Here is an 18,471-nt window from a genome sequence, read left to right as displayed (position 1 = left end):
GTTTTTATACAGAAAACATATTGCATAGACTTCCAAAGCTGTGATGACGGTTGAAACTTGCTTTAAATGGGGTTGTCCAAAAAGTCAGTTTGGCCCCCCACAACTGCACCACCTCTGCGTCCCCCCCAGCATGTCACCTGGCGCCGGTCCCGCATACTTGCCTTTAATGTCATTCGAAACTTTTTTAGACAGTATCGTGACAGCTGTCCTATCCCTGTGGGATGACAAACCTCATGACAACTGGTGAATGTGTGTGTGGCCCTCTTCCCACTGAAGATGCATGAACATAAGGAACATTTTTGGCCCTTCAGTCTGTATCGTTTCCAGAAAAGTACAAGTGCAAGCGTAAGGCAAGAAAAGTTGCTTGGTGTGCGGAGAAGATGCTGAGTCTGATGGAACGTGTGAGAAGTGGGTTGCAAAGAATCATGCGGGAGATTTCTCATGTGCAGTTGCCTCACGGGTAGGCAGACCAGGAGCAGTGGAGAGCCATCCAGGGCAGATGTTAACAGAAGACAGACCACTGCTGTGGCATGTGGGAGACAGGCAATATACTCAAAGTATCCCAATCAAATGTCAAAAAGCATTTGCAGCAGCTTGATACGTTAATCTCTTTGACGTTTGGGTTCCACGGAAGTCTAGCTGGGTCGTGGGGATCCCATGTTGACTGAATTTCCACATGCGGTTCTCTACAGAAATGGAACGGAAACATTCCATTTCCAAGACAAAGTGTGAGGGGATGAACCGTTGATATTTGAGAATAATGTGGAACAGGAGATATTGAGGGAAGCCCAGGAACCACCAGCAGCCCCTCCAAAGGGCAGTCTTCATCCGAAGGAGGTGATCTCCTGCAGTGGGAGCTACTTGCAGAAACCCAGCGGAATTATCCCGACAATGACTGATCTCCGTTAGACCAAGTGAAAGCCACCTGAGGGAAAATGTCCAGAATTTGTCAGGAAAGACAGGGGAGCTTCAGGATAACGCAGGAGCGCACACATTTCTCTTTGGTGACCAGGGGAAAACTGTTCCAGCCTGGCTGGGCAGTCATGATTCATCCACAGTCCTCACCAGAGCTTGCGCCTTTGCATGACCCTTTAGTTTGCTCTTTGTGAATTTCTCTTATTGGAAAGAAATTTTCCTTCCCTGGAAGACTGCAGAAGACACCTGGAAGAGTTCCCTGGTCTGAAAGAGGACAATGTTGTGGGACGATGGAACACTGAAGTGGCTTCAAAGGGGGCAGAGGGCAGTGGAACACACAGTGACAACTTTGTCCAGTAGTTGTTCAGTCCCGTTGTTTGGGGGAAAATGAAAAATGTCTCTGTCATGGCATCCAATGGTAAAAAGCAAACAAAATTTTTGGCCAAGGCATTAGTACGTTATGTGTTCCAAATGCTGGTCTTTGCTGCCATCTTGTGGCCACTTTGATGAATGACACCTCAGTACAATTTCAGCAGCATAAGTGGTTGATTCCAGGGGAATATGAATGACTTTGGATAGCAGGGGTATTCAGAAGTGCGTTTGAAAATGTCTAAATGTCAGGGCTGGCCAGTTACCTTGTCACTGGTTTCCAGATTAACGGCCAAGAGCTCAATAAGCATATTTTATGTGACATTTCCTGGATCTGGCTGTGTAGCGTGATAGAGTTGGGTTTCTACAAGTTCCAGGTATGCCTGAAAATCACTTGTAATTTGGTTTGTCTGATGCAGAATCCGTAAAAACGAGGAGGAAAATGTATTTAAAGTTCTCTACGAAGAGGTAAGAAAAAGTGAAGAAAAATACAAGCACTTTCACTTTATGTATATCCCCCTGTGGACATGTTTAAGGGCTCGTTTACTCAACTTTGCCTAGAGTGCGTTTACTATTTTAGGGTCCTCGTTCGGGTAAAAAGCGAAGGAACCTTTGTGGGAAGCCAATAGTAGAGCGTGTCTTACAACTGTCGGTCTCTGCTGCCACCTCGTGATCATTTTGGGGAATGACACCTCAGTGCAGGTCAGCAGGAAAAGTGGTTGATTCCAGTGGAATGTCAATGACTTTGGGTGGCAGTGGTATTTACAAGTACATTCGAAAACATCTAAATTTCAGGGGTGTCCAGTTACCTTGTGACTGGTATTCAGGTTAAGGGCAAAGGAGCCATTGATACGTTTTACGTGATGTTTCTCAGAACTGGCTCTGTAGCGTAGTAGCGTCAGTCTTTGACAAGTTGAAGATGTGCTTGAAATTCGTTTGTCTTTGCTTTGTTGAAGCTTCCTTAAACAACGTGGAGGTAAAATTTGTACAGAATTCGGCACCAAGAGGTGCAGGAAAAAAAGCAAAGTAAAATATCAGCGCTATCGGTGTATGTACTCTTGTTTCCTCAACTTTGCCTGGACTTCCTTTTCCATTTTCGGTTCCTCCTACATGTGCAAACCTTGTACATTTCCAGTTTCTGCTTCTGACCTCTGCATTGAGGGGTGAAGAATTCTTTATCAAATAAATAAATAAATACAATCTTAAAAAAAATAAAAAGAGGATATTTCAAAGAAGAAAAGGAGCATCTTCGTGCACAGAATGTGGTAGTGTGTACGTGGTGGGTTCGGGAGGGAGTACTTTAGTAGAATATGCTTGCGGAAAACCAGTGGGGTTACTTGCAACAGGTATGGCTCCCGAGTAAACCAACTGAAAGCACCACTCCAGGGAGAGTCCACAGTTTGTCATCAGAAGACAGGGAAGCTTCTGGATGAGGTGAGAGTGTGGTTTCCCTTTGGTGACCAGGCCAGTGTTCCCACCCTGGCTGCCCAGTCGTGATTTGTCCATAGTACCCAGCAGACCTCGCAACTTTGCATGGCTGTTTAGTTCGGTCTTTCTGAATTTCTCTTAATGGAGAGAAGTTTCCATTCCCTGGAAGACTGCAGAAGGCACCTGGAAGAGTTCTCTGTCCCAACAGATAACAATATTTTGGGAAGACGGAATGGTGAGGTTGCCTGAAAGATGGCAGAGGGAGGTTGAAGAAAACGTTGAAACTGTTGTTCAGTCACGTTGTTGGGGGAAAATGAAGAATGTGCCTGTCATTGCAACTCCCGGTAAAAACCGCAGGATCCCTTCGGCAAAGATCAAAGTACCCGTGTTCCAAATGTGCATCTCTTCTGCCATCTCGTGGCCGTTTTGCGGAATGACACTTTAGTGCGGGTCCCCAGGAGAATTGGTTGATTCCAGTGACTTTTGACAGCAATGTTAATTACAAGTGCATTTCAAGACATCTAAATGTAAGGATTATGAGGTTAGTTGCTGATTGGCTTCTAGATTAAGGGAAAAAGAAGCACTAAACGTGTGTTATATGACATTTGTTGGAACTGGCTTTTAGCATGATAGAGTCAGGTTTTTACTAGGTCTAAGTTGTTTGTAATTTTTTGTAATTTGTCTTGTGTGTTGCAGCTTCTTTAAACAAGGAGAAAATAAAATGTATTCAAAATTCTCCACTCGGAGGTTAAATCAAATCAATCGCTATCATGTTATGTACGTGCCCTTCCAGACACGTCTAGAGGCCTGTTTCCTAGAGTGTGTCTTGGCTTCATTTACTCTTTTCACTTCCTCAAATGAGTGCCACTCTTGTACAATTTGAGGTTTTGTGCCTAACACGTGTGTTTAAGGGTGCAGATTTTGTTCTCGAGTTTAAGTATGTAGTATGTTTAGCATCATTCAGTTCAAACCATTTTGTAACTCACAATGTGGTTCATTTTGGAGGTTCTGCAGGAGTCTATTTCAGAAGTACCAAGCAGGAGAACTTTCCAGTCACCCATTTTCAGTGAACTCTAGCTTTAGTGCTGCGAGAGCAAAACACATACTATAATTGATTTCAATGGTGCAATTCTGGTTGAAGCTGTCTTTATACCAGGTTGGCCCAAAAGTCAGTACGGCCCCCACCACCCTTTTGCCATCCTACCCCTTCTTGTTACTCTGGATTGCATACTTGTCTTTAACTTCATGTGAAACTGTTCTGTTAGAGTGTATCATGACAGACGTCATACCAGCATGGGTTTCAATAAAAAACTCATCAAAACCGTTGAGTGATGTTGTGGCCATTTTCATCCTGAAGATGGGTGAACATAAGTAACACTTTTGGCACAGTAGGCTGTGTCATTTCAAGAAAGGTGAAAGCACATCTGGAATGCCAAAATAAAGATTTGTAGTGTGTACGGAGAAGGCGCCCTTAGGTGATGAAATGTGTTGAAGTGATTTGTGAAGTTTCACGCCCAAGATTTCTTGCACAAAGGTGCCCCACGGGCATGGCAGACCAGTAGCAGTTCACGGCCATCGAGTCCAGACCTTAACTGAGGACAGACCAGGTTATGCCATGTGGGAGACAGGTGACATACTCAAAGTATCCAAATTGAGCACTGAAAATCATTTGCACCTGCATGATTATGTGAATGGCTTTGATGTTTGGGTCCACAGAAGTTAAAGGGGTGAGGGGGCGGGACTTTCTTGACCTCATTCCCACATGTGTTTCTTTTCAGAAACATAAGGAAACCGTTCTGCTTGCAAGCAAGTTGTGAGGGGGGTATGAACTGTTAAACTTTGAGAATAATGTGGAACAGGAGAGATGGTGGGCAAATGAAGGAACCACCGCCAGCAGCTCCTCCACAGGGCTGTCTTCATCCAGAGGAGGTGATGTTGCCTATGTGGTGATATGGGAGGGATTCCTGTAGGAGATGCTCCTTGGGGAAAACCAGTGGGATATTCGCAACACATGCTGGCCCATCAGACGAATTGTAAGTACTGCCGGTTGACAGAGTCGAAGCAGAAGACGGGAAAGCTTCAGGATGAGGTGGGAGAGTATGTTTCTCTTTGGTGACCAGGGAAAAACGGCTCTAGCCTGGCCGCACAGTCGTGATTCATTAGCAGAACTCACCAGAAATTGCACGTTTGCATGGCCGTTTAGTTCAGTATCCCGAATTTCTCACTGGAGAGAAATTTGTTCCCTGGAAGACTGCAGAAGGCACCTGGAAGAACTCTCTGCTGCTAAAGGTATCAGTGCTGTGGGACGATGGAATGGGAAGTTGCCTGAAAGATATCAGAGGCCAGTGGAACGGAATGGCGATGACGTTGTGCAGTTATAATTTTTGGGGAAAATGAAAAGTGTGCGGGTCATTGCGTCTTACCATAAAAAGCTAAGGAACCTTTCAACCAAGGCATTAGTGCGACGTGCATTTCCTGTGTCAGTCTATGCTGCCATCACGTGGCCATTTTGGGGAATGACACCTTAGTGTAGGTCCTCAGGAAAAGCGGTAAATTCCAGTAGGAATATCTTTGACTTTTCATAGTAGTGCAATTTAGAAGCTCAGTTGAAGATGTCCAAATGTCAGGACTGTGCAGTTACTTTGTGTCTGGTCTCCAGATATCGGCCAAGGGAGCAATAAGCCTATTGTCTGTGACGTTTCCTGGAACTGGCTTTGTAGCGTAATAGAGGCAGGTTTTTACAAGTGCCAAGTGTGCTTGAAAATCGTTTGTAATTTGACTTTCATTGCAAGTTCTTTAAATAACATGGAGGTCAAATTTATTTGAAATTGTCCACCGAGAGGCATGTAAAAGTAAAGTAATATACAAGCGCTCTCATTTTATGTACGTGCCCCTGAGGACATGTCTACGGGCTCGTTTCCTCCACTTTGCCTGGACTTGGTTTACTATTTTAGGTTCCTCGCACAGGTGCAAAACTTGTGCATTTCCAGCTTCTGTTTCTAACCTGTGCATTGAAGGTTAAGGATTTCTTTCTTAAGTTTTCATACAGAGCATCTTTACCATCAGTCAGTCATGTGCAGTTATTTTGTTTTTTTGAAATTTATTTATTTACTTACTATATTTATTTTTAAAAAGTATTGATTATGCTATTACGGTTTTCCCAATTTTTCCCCCTTTATCCTCCCTTGTCCCACACCCCTTACCCTCCAGCATTCCTCCCCCACTTAGTTCATGTCCATGCCTTGTACATATAAGTTCTTTGCATTCTGTTTCCTATACCATTTCTATGCCTACCACCTTGTTTATGCCTAATTTTATACTTCTTCTTCCCTGTACCTTTGCCCCCCTATTCCTCCCTTCCCTCTCCCCGCTGAAATTCCTCCATGTGATGTCCATTTCTCTGATTCTGTTCCTGTTCTAGTTGTTTGCTTAATTTTGGTTTTCCTTTTTTTTTCTTTTCTTTTTGGTTCAGTTGTTGAGAGTTGTGAGTGTGTTGTCATTTCACTGTTCATAATTTTGGATCTTCTTCAATTTCTTAGATAAGTCCCTTTAACATTTCATAGAATAAAGGCTTGGTGATGATGAACTCCTTTAACTGGACCTTATCTGGGAAGCAGTGTATCTGCCCTTCCATTCTGAACGATAGCTTTACTTGATAGACTCATCTTGGATGGAGGTCCTTGCCTTTCATGACTTTGAATACTTCTTTCCAGTCCATTCTTGCCTGTAAGGTTTCTTTGGAGAAATCAGCTGATAGCCTTATGGATACTCCTTTGTAGTTAACTGTCTCCTTTTCTCTTGCTGCTTTTAATATTATCTCTTTATCGTTAATCTTGGATAACTTAATGATGATGTGCCTTGGTGTGTTCCTCTTTGGGTCCACCTTCATTGGGACTGTCTGGGCTTCCTGGACTTCCTAGAAGTCTATTTTCTTCTCCAGATTGGGGAATTTTTTCTTCACTTTTGTTAAAATAAGTTTTCAATTTCTTGCTCTTGTTGTTCTTCTGGCACCCCTACCTACGATTTGGGTATTGGAAGGTTTAAAGTTGTCCCAGAGGTTCCTAAGCTTCTCTTCATTTTTTGAATTCTTTCTTCATTTTGTTCCAGTTGCATGTTTATTTCTTCCTTTTGTTCCAAAGAGTTGATTTGAGTCCTGGTTTCCTTCTGTCACTGTTGGTTCCCTGAATATTTTACTGTATTTCACTTTGGGTAGTCTTCATTTGTCCTTTCATCTTGCGACCAAGCTCAGTCAGTTCTGTGAGCATTTTGATCACCAGGGCTTTTAACTCTCTGTCAGATAGGTTGGCTACCTGCTCATCGCTTAGCTCTCTTTCTGGAGTTTTGCTCTGTTCTTTCGCTTGGGCCATATTTCTTTGTTTTGGTGCACCAGTCTGGTTGGTCTGGTTGACTGTTTCTTTAATTCCTTTGTTGTCAGAATTCCACGCAGGTTGATTTTGTGGCACTTCTGGTTGTTTATTGATTTTAGATTGGTTGTTATCCTCCTTTTGGTTGTGTGAGGAAGTGAAGGGTTTCCACCTATGGTCCCATCTTGGTCGGAACCTCAGAGAATCTGATTTTTTTTTTTTTTGAAACTTGGTCCATAGTACAATATGGTCAACGAAAACAAAAAGAAAGAAAAGTTCCAAGCATGGTTCCCTGGTGACATCTCTTGTTCATTTTGGGAATAACACCTCAGTGCCTGTCAACAAGAAAAGTAGTTGACTCTAGTGGAATGTCAATGAGTGTTGATGGCAATGGTATTTAGAAGTGTATTTTAAAATGTGCACAGGTGAGGACTGCCCAGTTACCTTGTGACTGGTTTCCAGATTAGTGAAAATGAAGCAATAAACGTGTTCTATGTGCCATTTGTTGGAAGTTGCTGTATAGTGTAATAGAGTCAGGTTTTTAGGAGTTGCAAGTGTGCTCGAAAATCATTTGCAATTTGCTTTGTTTATTGCAGCTTGCTTAACCAATGAAGAAGTAAAATGTATTTAAAATAAATTTTAACCGAAGAGGTTAAAAAAATAAAACTGCTATCATTTTATACATAAAAATCATACAAACCATTTGGCCAAGCCACTAATACATGTCCCAAGTGTGTATCTCCACTGCCATCTGGTGGGAATTGTTGGAATAACATCTTAGTGCAGGTCCGCAGGAAAAGTGGTTGATTATACTGGAGTATCAGTAACTGTTGATTTCTTTTTAAAGACTGTTTTGAGGTACAAGTCTCAGATCCCAATGTTACTCACCAGTTTCTTGGGACCACTCTGTATGAACACATCATCTGGAACACACACCGGATTTGGGGGTGTCCCATGGGTTCTTTTCTTTGATTATATCTTTAAATTATTCTTTGTCTATAGAAAAGATATTTATTTTGCTTGTTATTTACCACACAATTTACTAAGTTGTATTATTTATAATAACTTTAAGTTGATATTGATGAGTCATCAAGGTAAATAAGATTTCATGCAAAAATAAAATTACATTACTTTAGTTGTGTAAAATATGAAAAAATAGTTAAAGCTTGGAATAAAACATGAAGACATGAGCAGGTAAAATGTGTTAGTTATAAGTTCATTAGTACTTAAATAATATAGTAAAATGAATCTTAGCATCATAAATGAGTTCAGGGCCTGGAGCAATGGTGTTCTAGAAATCAGAAGTATTTTGTAAGTAAAATTGTGCCCCCTGTAGGTTATCTGAGGAACTGACAATGTGGCAAATGTCCACATTTTCAAAGAGGAGAACGTTTGATGGTGAATTCTAGAATCTAAAAGAGTAAGATTATAGCTTCAAGTTATTTTAAGAAACAATTACTGAAGAGTGATTTATGGGTAACGAAAAGAGACAGTGTGCCTCAGTGCTGTGGTTTATCACATGTGGTTCAATCTTTAAGGTGCCATATCTTCCTTGGCTTGTGAGCTTTCCCAGGTGTCTTCTTAGTGGAGGCCATTTGTCCCCAGTCTTTGCAAGGAAGATGTCTCTCAATGCCAGAGAGTAGTGAAAAGGAAAGACATTATTTATTTAAAAGTTATACAGTCCTTCGTTCTCCCTCTGCCCAGTCTGGGGTACTGTATCTCAGCAAAAGAAGTAGAAGTCTGTGTGTGATTCAGGCTCCAGGCACCATCAGCTGAGTCACCCCCACGGGGTCCCCACTCTGCCAAAGCAGCATGGTTTTCTCCCTTCTCTGCCAAAGCCCTGTGGTCCTCTCCTGCTATGGCTGCCACACCTGGCTTTAAATTCCAGTGCCACTCTTCCCCTGCAGCCCCATTTCCGACTCCTCCCACAATAGGTTACACCTGCCAGCACTCCCTATCCTTCCAGCTTGACTGGGCTGCCACAGTAAATTGACATGTGTGTCCCCATGGCATGGAGCCAATCCTCTCCAAGCTCTTACACAGGCGCTGTAACCAGGGGGAGTTGTTTCCCAGTTACATCTTGGGTGGAAGTCACTCCCAGCTTCCTGGCTCAAAGCATGGCCACAGCTATTTAACATATCCATGAAACCAGTTAAAGGTTATAGATACGTTAACTGACCATGCCAGAGGTTATCTGCACAGCTGTTATACAAAACAACTCTGAATAGCCCTGCTCCAGGTGTCCCTTCCCCCAGCTCAGGCTCGTGTGGGTGAGGACATCCTATATATATTTTCCTAGTATTCCTGGACACCTTGAGTTCTGGACTCCATTACAAATCCCTATTTGGGGCCCTCGTCTAGGCTGCACCCTGTTTCATTCTGTCCTGAGTCTGTCTGTGCCATCTCGCATCTGCGAAGTGCTGGTCACTGGCTCCAATTCAATGCCAACAGGAGTTCTGGAGTTGGGGTGTGGGGAAGAAGGAAACTTTATGTAGTGCCAATAGCTCCGTTTTGATGCCAATGGCTGTGAGCGCAGCAAGGTTGTTAGGAAGCTCAGTATTGTTCCAGGTGAATCATGAAGCAGCACCTCTGTGGGTCAGCCCAATGGTGCTGCTGCTTAGTTGTGAAAGCATCATGGTTGTGAGGGGGCCCTGAAGTGAGGCAGCCCCGGGGCAAGTTCCCCCTCAGCCTGTGCTGCTCAGTATTTCTCTGCCCTTTCTGGTCTGGTCCCATCATTTCCTCTCTGCTGGGCTGCATTTGCACACAAAGAAATGCACTTTGGAAAATGGGCTCCTGTGAGTGCAGAGATCAGGCTGGGTGAGCAGAGAAAAGGCCTCTGGTGTTGTCACCAGAGAAGTCTAGGTTATTTTTATTCATAAATTATGCCAAGTTTTCCTCTCATACTTTTTTTTCTCCCAACCTGAGACTGCCTTTGTGTGGCAGCTCACTTAAATTATTCAGGAAAATAAAAATTAATTGAAAACCCTAACTAAAGAGGTAATAACTGGTATTGTTTTACGTTTAAACCCATCCAGACATCTCTCCTTGCCTATTTCCATTCTTCTACTTTCCTGGAGTTAATTTATTATCCTGCATTTCTAATATGGACGCAAACCTTGTGAATTTTCAGCTGTATGTCCATAATGTGCAGTTATCACTGCCTTTTCCAATTGGTTTTTAATGTATGATTTTTATTATTATTCAGTTCCAATTATTTTAAACGCCTATTGTGATTTATTATGAGGGTTATTTAGAAGTGTATTTCATAACTTTTAAATGTAAGAACTTTGTAGTTACTTTTTACAACTGATTTCTAGATAAGCTACAATGAGAGCAAGAAACATACTTCATGTAATTTCAATCCTTTGAATTATTTTGGAATCTTCATTACAATCTTGTCAATGTAAAAAACGTTCTAAGCATGCATCTCTGCTGCCATCTCGTGGTCATTTTGGGAATAACACCTTAGGGCAGGCCAGTAGGAAAAGTTGTGTATAGTTAGTTATCTGTGAATGTTGAATCCAATTTGCTGCTCATGGTGTTTCTCATACCCTTATTGAATTTTCTGAGGTGGTCTCTTGTTTCTTAAAGAGGAATTCTCTATTCCTGATGAGAGAGGTTTATTAAATCTATTAAGATTTAACCATATAAATTTTTGTTTGTGTCTCTGTTCTATATAATTTAAGTTTATGACATTAAGTACATGGTAAATTTGGATCTTCTGGTTCAATGAAACTTTTTGATAGGAAGTACTCATCATCTCTAGTCCTGCTTTGTACTTTGAAGTCTACTGCATGTTATTATGTAATATTTATGCGGTTTATGTTTGTATAATACAGGGTGGGGCAAAAGTAGGTTTAGAGTTGTGAGTACGAGAAACAAAGTTTATTGTTGTCTTATTTAATAATTATGATATTATTTTCCATGTGAACAACTGTAAAGCTGCTTTTGCAGCATCCTGTGTATCTTTTCCCATTCTTTCATTTTTGATCTTATTTCACCCTGTTTTAGGTAATTGACATTTTCTCCCTGTTTGTGTCTTTTCTTTTTATTGTCTGAACAAGTTCTTTTTCAGAGTGGTCCTTAATTTTATAAGATATATACTATTAATGTATTTCTTCATTAAACTGCATGTTCACAGCTATACTTGATTCTTGGCTATTTTGGTTGAAATGGACCACTAAAAATGAAACCTACAGATGAGGGGCGGGGCCTGTCTGAGGTCAGAGGCAGGACTGGGCTGCAGGTGAGAGGGATGACCAGGACAGAGATGTGGGTGGGGTTGGTTGGGAGGCAAATTTAGGCTGGCAGGCCTGAGGGGCTGGCAGTTCTGGACCAGAGATGAGCATCCACGATGACCGGAGGTTAGGCGCTGCTGCTGGCCGTGGGTCTCTGCTGTCACGAGGTGATGACCCTGGCCAAACGTGATGCAAGCAATGCAATCCAGGTACAGGAGGTGAGCTGCAGGGGGGTATGAGGTGAGGGGACTGGGGCCAGATAGAGCCACCCTGTAGGCAGCAGAAAAGGGGGGCCAGACTCTTCCTGAGTACACATCTTGGGTCCCGATTTAAGGGACCACTTCCTGTGGTACCACTTTGCTATATTAATCTAGAGTATATGATGTTTATAGACAACTTTGGCAAGTGGGTATACAATGATACTCAATTGTTAATCCAAGAACAAGATAGCTTTCCTTTGTTACAGTTTCTGTTATTGGGGAGCAGTTTCCAATTTTGCTCATACCGATCCTGTACATCATTGTTAGGTGTATTCCGAGTGTTTTTTTTAAACCTGCATTGTTGCTATTGAGTCCTTAAAAAATTGTATCTTTAATTTACTATTTCTACATGTTTATTTCTGCGTGTTATTTCCCCATCACTGCACTAAATTCCATTTGTGATACTTTTCTGTTGATTCTCATGAGTTATGAAGGTAAACTCGCTCTCCCACAGTAATGATTATTCCATTTTGGTAGCTGTATATGACATAGAAATAGTTAAAGCTCGAAAGGAAATAGAAAGATGTGAGCTAATGTGAGGAGCTAGAAAAATTCTTTTTGTTAGTCCTAGATATATTAATGACTAAATAAAAGAGCAGCATCATTCTTAGCATTTTAAGGGACTGTACAGCCTGGAAGCAAGCATGGTGTTCTAGAAATCTCAAGTGTTTTGTTAGCAGAGATGTGCCCTCGACTTGGTAATCTGAGGAACACACAAGGTAGCAAATGTCCACGTTTCAAAGAGGAAAACTTTAGATGGTGAATTCTGGCATCTAACAGAGTAAGATTCTTTGTTCTAAGTGACATTATGAAACGGTTATTAATGTGACTTATGAGGAATGGAAAGAAGCAGGGATCCTCAGATGCTGACTCAGTTTTATCACAGTGCGACTCAGTCTCCTAAGTCGTCAGATCTTCCTTTGTCTCTTGAACTTTTCCAGATGTCTTCTCAACTTGGGACACTTCTCCCCAATATTTGCAAGATGACCGGCATTTTTTGTTCTCTGAGTTTCACCTTCCATGCTGCCTGTTGCAAGAAAGGCAGCATTTCCCATGTAGGATGCAGAGTGACATGCTGTTTGTATTCTAAGGGACTCTTCAGGATACAGAGCAGGGTTTGTCACTCTCAGCACTGTGAACCTTTTTGGCCACATAATTCATTCTCCTGGGGGATGGTCCTCTGTATAGTAGGTGCTTATCAGCATCCTGTACCTCTATTCACTGCCCACATCCTGGCTTCCCTTCCCCTCAGGACAGTCTAAAATGGCTCAGCACATTGCCTAAAGCCCCCTTGGGGGCAGAAATCACCTTTGGTTGAGAACCACTGAGTTTGAAGCCATTATCATTTTGGAAAACAGAAATTGCTCTGATATGCAGTGGTTTTATTATTTTTGTATGGTAATTATTTTCCAACTCTGACTGTGATTTATTTTGAACAGTTATTTAAAAGTTATTTTAAAACATCTAAATGTAAGGACTTTCTAGTTACCCTGTGACTGGTTTCCAGATGAATGGCAAAGAGAGTAATAAACATACTTTATGAGACTTTTGTTGGAACCTGCTTTCTAGCTTAATATAGTCAGTTGTAAAAATGTTCCAAGTGTGCTTGAAAAGCATTTGTAATTTATTTTTTTGTTGCCACTTACTTAAACAATGAGAAAAAAAATTTATTCAAAATTGTACACCAAGAGTTAAAAATAAACTGCTAATGATAGGGGACTCAAGAGTTGGAAAATTTTAGTTGAAGGTTAAAAGTTATAGCCTAGCAAGTAATGTATATGTTAAAGGTTTTGTTTCAGAAACTACAGATAAGGCCTGTCCTGGCTCCTGGAAAACAGCTGACCTCCTGGGGCACTGGTAAAGATTACCCCCTGGGGAGAAGTTGGAGGCATCCAGACCTTTGTGTTCCAGGGAGAGACCCAAAGGACACAGTCAAGAGGAAAGGTACCCTGGGGTGGGGGGAGATGGAGACCCTCTCGGGCCAGAATCCAATTGCTGAGTGGGCCTGGTGGCTGAGCCTCATGGGGCGGGGCTGCCAGCAGGCCTGAGGGCCAGGGAGGGGACAGCGCCAGCTGGTGTGGCCCCTGCTGTGGCTTTGCTCTTGTGGGAGCTGGGCTGTAGTTTAGCTCCTTCTGTTCTCTGACTTCCTGGAGAAGAAGAACCTATCCCCTGGCTGCTGGGTCCTGCAGCAGCCCCTGCCCCTGGCAGGAGCAGCCTGCTCACAAGGACTTGGCTGCGATGATTTGGGGGAGGAGTGAATTTTCTGGACCCCCAGCAGCCACATGAGCAGCTCCTCCATGTGAGGCTGGGGATGGTGGGCAGTTGTGCCTCCAACCAGATGGGCTCATCTAAACCAAAGACCCCAGGGGAGCAGACGAGGGCCATGGGGTCAGGTTGGCAAATGCGGCAGTCCCACCATGGCCAGCCCTCAGCTCTGCAGCCCCCTCCTCACCGGTCCTCAAGCTCGGGGTCCCCGGGACCTGAGGCGGGGGAGGCATGGGCATGGGCACCACACACTTGTGAGGAGCAGGGCAGAGCCCCCCCCAGAATCGCTGCTGCCGCTGCCAGACCCTTGGCTTCTCTCTGGGAATGATGATGGTTCCCCGCTGTTCTGGCCCCTCTCACCTACTCAGGGAGCAGGCGGAGCTGTTTCCTTTTTTTTTCCCCCTTTAATAAATTTTATTTTTTACTGAATTATAATAAGTAGAGAAAACGCACAGATCTTAAAAGTACAAGATGATATTTATATACGTAAACTATCATGATAACCATCATTCGGATCAAGATGTAGAACATTTGAACACCCCAGCAGATGTGTCGCATCCCAGATGATAACTCCCAAAGTTACCCATTACGCTGACTTATTTTTACCCTGAGTTAGTATTTTTTTCATGAATTCCTATTTCTTGACCTGATTGTTGGCTACATGACTGTGGTCACTTTTTATGCATCCGTACACTTAGAACTTGTGTACTTTTCTGTATGTTATACTTCAGTATTTTTTTTTACAGCCCACTTCACAGGCTCACACCCCTGTCCGCCCCACCTCCTCCCCAGGGGGCAGGGACCACAGAGAGCCTGGGCGTCCTGCAGGTGCTCCCATTTGGGCGGAGTTCCTGAAGTTGCAGGCCCTGCCCCTCCGTTGCGCAGAGGAGGAAACTGAGTCCCAACCAGGGCAGCCCCGGGCCCAGGTCGCCAGCAGTGCAGCCCCCCACACCCTGCCAGGAAGTCCTCAAGGGGCATCGCAATGGGAAAAGTCAGTCCCTGACTCGAGTGCACGACCCGTGTGGCCAGGGCTCTCAGACACACCAGGTACGCACGTGGGGCCAGAGGAAGAAGGGGAGGTCAGCAATTAGTCCTTCTCAGAGGAAGGCTCCCGTGGGGGGCTTCCTGGACCAGTGATGCAGCTGGTTGTGGGGTCCCTTGTGGGGTTACAGCAAGGAGGGCTCCCCTTTCTCTGGGCGATCAGAATTGACTAGGAGAATGGACACAGGTCATACTTCTGAGCTTTTACTCGGAAATGATGTGGAAACTCCCAGCCTGTGGGAGAAGGTGGGACAGGTCCCCTCCAGGCCCCTGTGAGTTCTCACTTTCCCCAGGCCTCTCCTGCCACAGCCTCTCCTTCAGCGGATGGTCTGAGGTGGACCATGGGCCCTGGACACCGGGTCTGAGGTTCCAGTAGACTCATGGTGAGGGCTTATCACCTCAGAGGCCAGTCTTCAGGCTCAGGAACTGCAGCCCTGGCATGCTAGCTCTTCCCCTTCTCAGGGACCCTGCTGCTCCCCAGGACGGGTATAAACACAGGGACGGGGGTGCTCCTTGTGGCTGGTCTGCCTTTTTCTCCTCACTGGACAGTGCTGAGGATTTTTTAAAACACAAGCCTGTTTTATCTCCAACTTCAACCCACCCCCACAGCATTTTCCTTAAAGTCTTCCACCCCAGAGTGAAAAGCTCAGGGCATTCACTCCCTGGCTCTACGGTACAGCTGCCCAAACTGTGGCAGAGCTGGGATGAAACGCCACTCCCACCTGGTTTGTGATCCCCTGGGAGGTCCGGCACCGGGGAGGCACACCAGGGCTCAGCTTCTTTTCCGTGGCCTGCGGGGAGGCCCCAGAACTCCACATCTCTGTCCAGTTTCAGGCATCTGTACCACCCTGCTGAACCCAGGAAGCAGGTGGCGTTGACGGCTCACAGCCCTTTGGTGAACAATTTAATTGCTTTTGCGGGGGGCTGTGGGGACCGATGGTCTTTTATGTTTTAGTTCTCTGGCAGAAGCCCATTTAGATGGTGCAGAATCCTCGGTCTTTGATTTCGGATAAATGCTGATTTCCATGAAAAAACCCTAATTATCTCCGTCTCTTCCCTCCCTCCAGGCAGAGTCACCGGGGGAAGGCAGTGCCTGCCCTTTGGCACCACGGAGGCCCTCTCCCACCCTGGTAACTTGTAGTGACACTGAAGTGCCCCCATCCCCCATCTTGGGCAGCACCCTCCCCTCCCCATGTCCAGGTCGCAGCTGGGGCCTGATGCAGACCCAGCCTCTGGATGACAAGGAGACCTGCATCCATTTGGAACATATTCCCGTAGGACCCCCCCAACCCTGGTTTTCTCCCCAGTGGTTGTCTTTCTGCTTCGATGGCTCTAACAACTTCTGTCTGTTAAACCCCAGGGGACCAGTCTCTGGGAGCAAGAATGGTGAAGATGATGAAATAGTCCTTTTGTGGTTGGGTTTGCGAGTAGGAGACACGGTAGTGAACTTGAGCAGACAGCATTCTGGTTTGTACCAGTACAGCATCTGTGAGGGACCTGCACCTGTACTCAGGGCTAGGCTCACCGTTCACCCCGCTGCCCCCCCAAAACATCCGGGATTGGGATTTTCTTTTTTTTAAGCAGCGATTTGCCACCACGCGGGGAGGGCGGGAGGACGGCATTGGAGAGAGCACGCTGAGACGGGGACTACTGGGGCCCGTTCTGTCCAGGGCACCTCCCCACACCCCCCTGCAGAACAGGGTGCACACACAGCAGGTCTCTCCCGGGGCTGAAGGAGGCCAGGTCGCCTGAGCTTTGGGGCCCTGGGTTTGTCCTATTGCAGTAATAGTAATAATGGTAATAATAATAAACACTAACTAACAATACCCTTGTTGTCATCCCCAGGGTTGGCTGGCTGGCTGTGGAACTGCTGAGGAGCATTTGTTTTAGAATTATTTTCCACTTGTGATGTTTTCTGGATGGAATCCCATGCAGATGTGACATTAAGGGGGAGCCACTGTCTTCGGATGGGTGACTGGGGCTCCCCGAGGGTCAGGTCGGATCTGGCAGACTCCCACCTGGTCAGGACAGGCACCGTTGTATGTCCATGGAGGTGGCTCTGGGGAGACGGTGTCTCCTGTGTGTGGCGGTCTGAGCTCGGGCCACGGACTCCCATGGACCAGCCTTCAGCAAGCGGCCTTGGAGGCACGGGAGGCCATGTGAGCCTGGTCACTGACCCCCTTCCCCTGCAGGGAACACTGTTGGGGTGCACATTCCCCTCGGGGAATCATCTGCATGTTGGCGACGTGCTGTTCGAATGAGGCCCCCTCTGGCCCTGCACGTGGGCCCCTTGGAGGACGGGCAGCTGGCGTGGGGGTTCGGCCCAACCAGCAGAGGCTTCCTGTGGGCACATAACTGCCCCCCAGAGCCCAAGAGTCTGGCACACAGTCCCCACCGTGGGTCACCCTGAACTTCGTCCAATGGCGAAGGCAGCGTGGAGAACAGGGTGCTCCGAGTCAGGAACCTGTGAACAGGAGCTGGGGGTGGGTTGACTCAGAGACCTGGAGAGGGGAGTGTGTCAGAAGCGAGGTCTGGCAGGGTCCACTCCCCGCACTGCGAGATCCCCATCGAGGAGTCGGTGGTAGGCCTGGGGTGCAGGGTTGGCCAGGAGCTGAGCGGCATCCACAGGCATCGGAGGCACCTCGACTTGGTGCAGTTATTGGGTTGAAACACTCAGACGTGGGCATTAAACACACTCATGAAATCCCCAAACCAGAGCTGAGCTGAGCTTCCAAAGTGACTGAGATGTAGAGCACATAAAAGTCTGAAATTACAGAAAGCTTTTTTCAGAGATCGCTCTGCAGGACCAGGGGAGGGGCCCTTCTGCTCTCTGTCGAGTTGTTACAGAATTTTATTTTGTTTTTAACATCATGGTTTTTAATAAGAAACCATCTGGCAGCATCCCCCCCCCCCCCGAGGGTATTGTTTTGTGGCCCTTTTTAGCTGGAAGGCTGATTTTGTAATAATTTACCAAACAGAAGTGTCCTTTTCCTGATGCGGAGACAGGGGCTCCTGCAGGGGACATCTGTTTGCGGAGCGTGCCTGGGGGTCCGTGACCTCGTTACACCTTGGCGGGTGGGGGGGGTCCCTCTCCCGAACACCTCCCAGGGTCTGAGTCGAGCACACGGGCCATTCTGTTATAGAACACGCGGGGGGTGGTTCACGATAAAGTTTTACAGAAAGGATTCCCCCTTTCTGTCTCTGGAGGTTCCCCCACGCACACACACACCTACTAGGCTCGAAATGCACACCGCCAGAGGAAAGACGTCTCTCAATGCCAGAGACTGTTGAAAGGAAAGAAATTATTCATTTAAAAATCACACAGACTTAGAGTAATGACTGAATGTCTTCATTAAGATATTAAAGTCCTCTAGAATACCCACAGATGCACAGTCCTTCCCTCTCCCTCTGCCCAGTCCGGGGTACCGTGTCTCAGGAAAAGAAGTAGAAGTCCGTGATTCAGACTCCCGGCACCATCAGTTGTGTGGCTGCCGCAATCTGCAGTTAATCCAAAGCCATGTGGCAGCCCATGCCACAGCCCACCAGCAAGAGTCCTTTCTCCCCTTGTCTTCCCAGCAAAGTCTCTTCAGC

General features: G+C 45.6%; 1 long non-coding RNA gene across 1 annotated transcript; it reads left to right on the top strand.

Moving 5' to 3' along the window:
* The first annotated feature begins 14,748 nt into the window (after positions 1-14,748).
* LOC128779186 (uncharacterized) lies at positions 14,749-16,861 on the top strand. The gene is made up of 3 exons (XR_008425087.1): positions 14,749-14,886; positions 15,948-16,010; positions 16,726-16,861. It is a non-coding gene; the product is annotated as an uncharacterized lncRNA (long non-coding RNA).
* Positions 16,862-18,471: the final 1,610 nt, after the last annotated feature.

Source organism: Desmodus rotundus, chromosome 9 (genome assembly GCF_022682495.2).
Source record: "Desmodus rotundus isolate HL8 chromosome 9, HLdesRot8A.1, whole genome shotgun sequence".
NCBI classification, from domain to species: domain Eukaryota; kingdom Metazoa; phylum Chordata; class Mammalia; order Chiroptera; family Phyllostomidae; genus Desmodus; species Desmodus rotundus.
The sequence above is the reverse complement of the archived record's forward strand: the minus strand, read 5'-3'. Positions and strand labels throughout refer to the sequence as shown.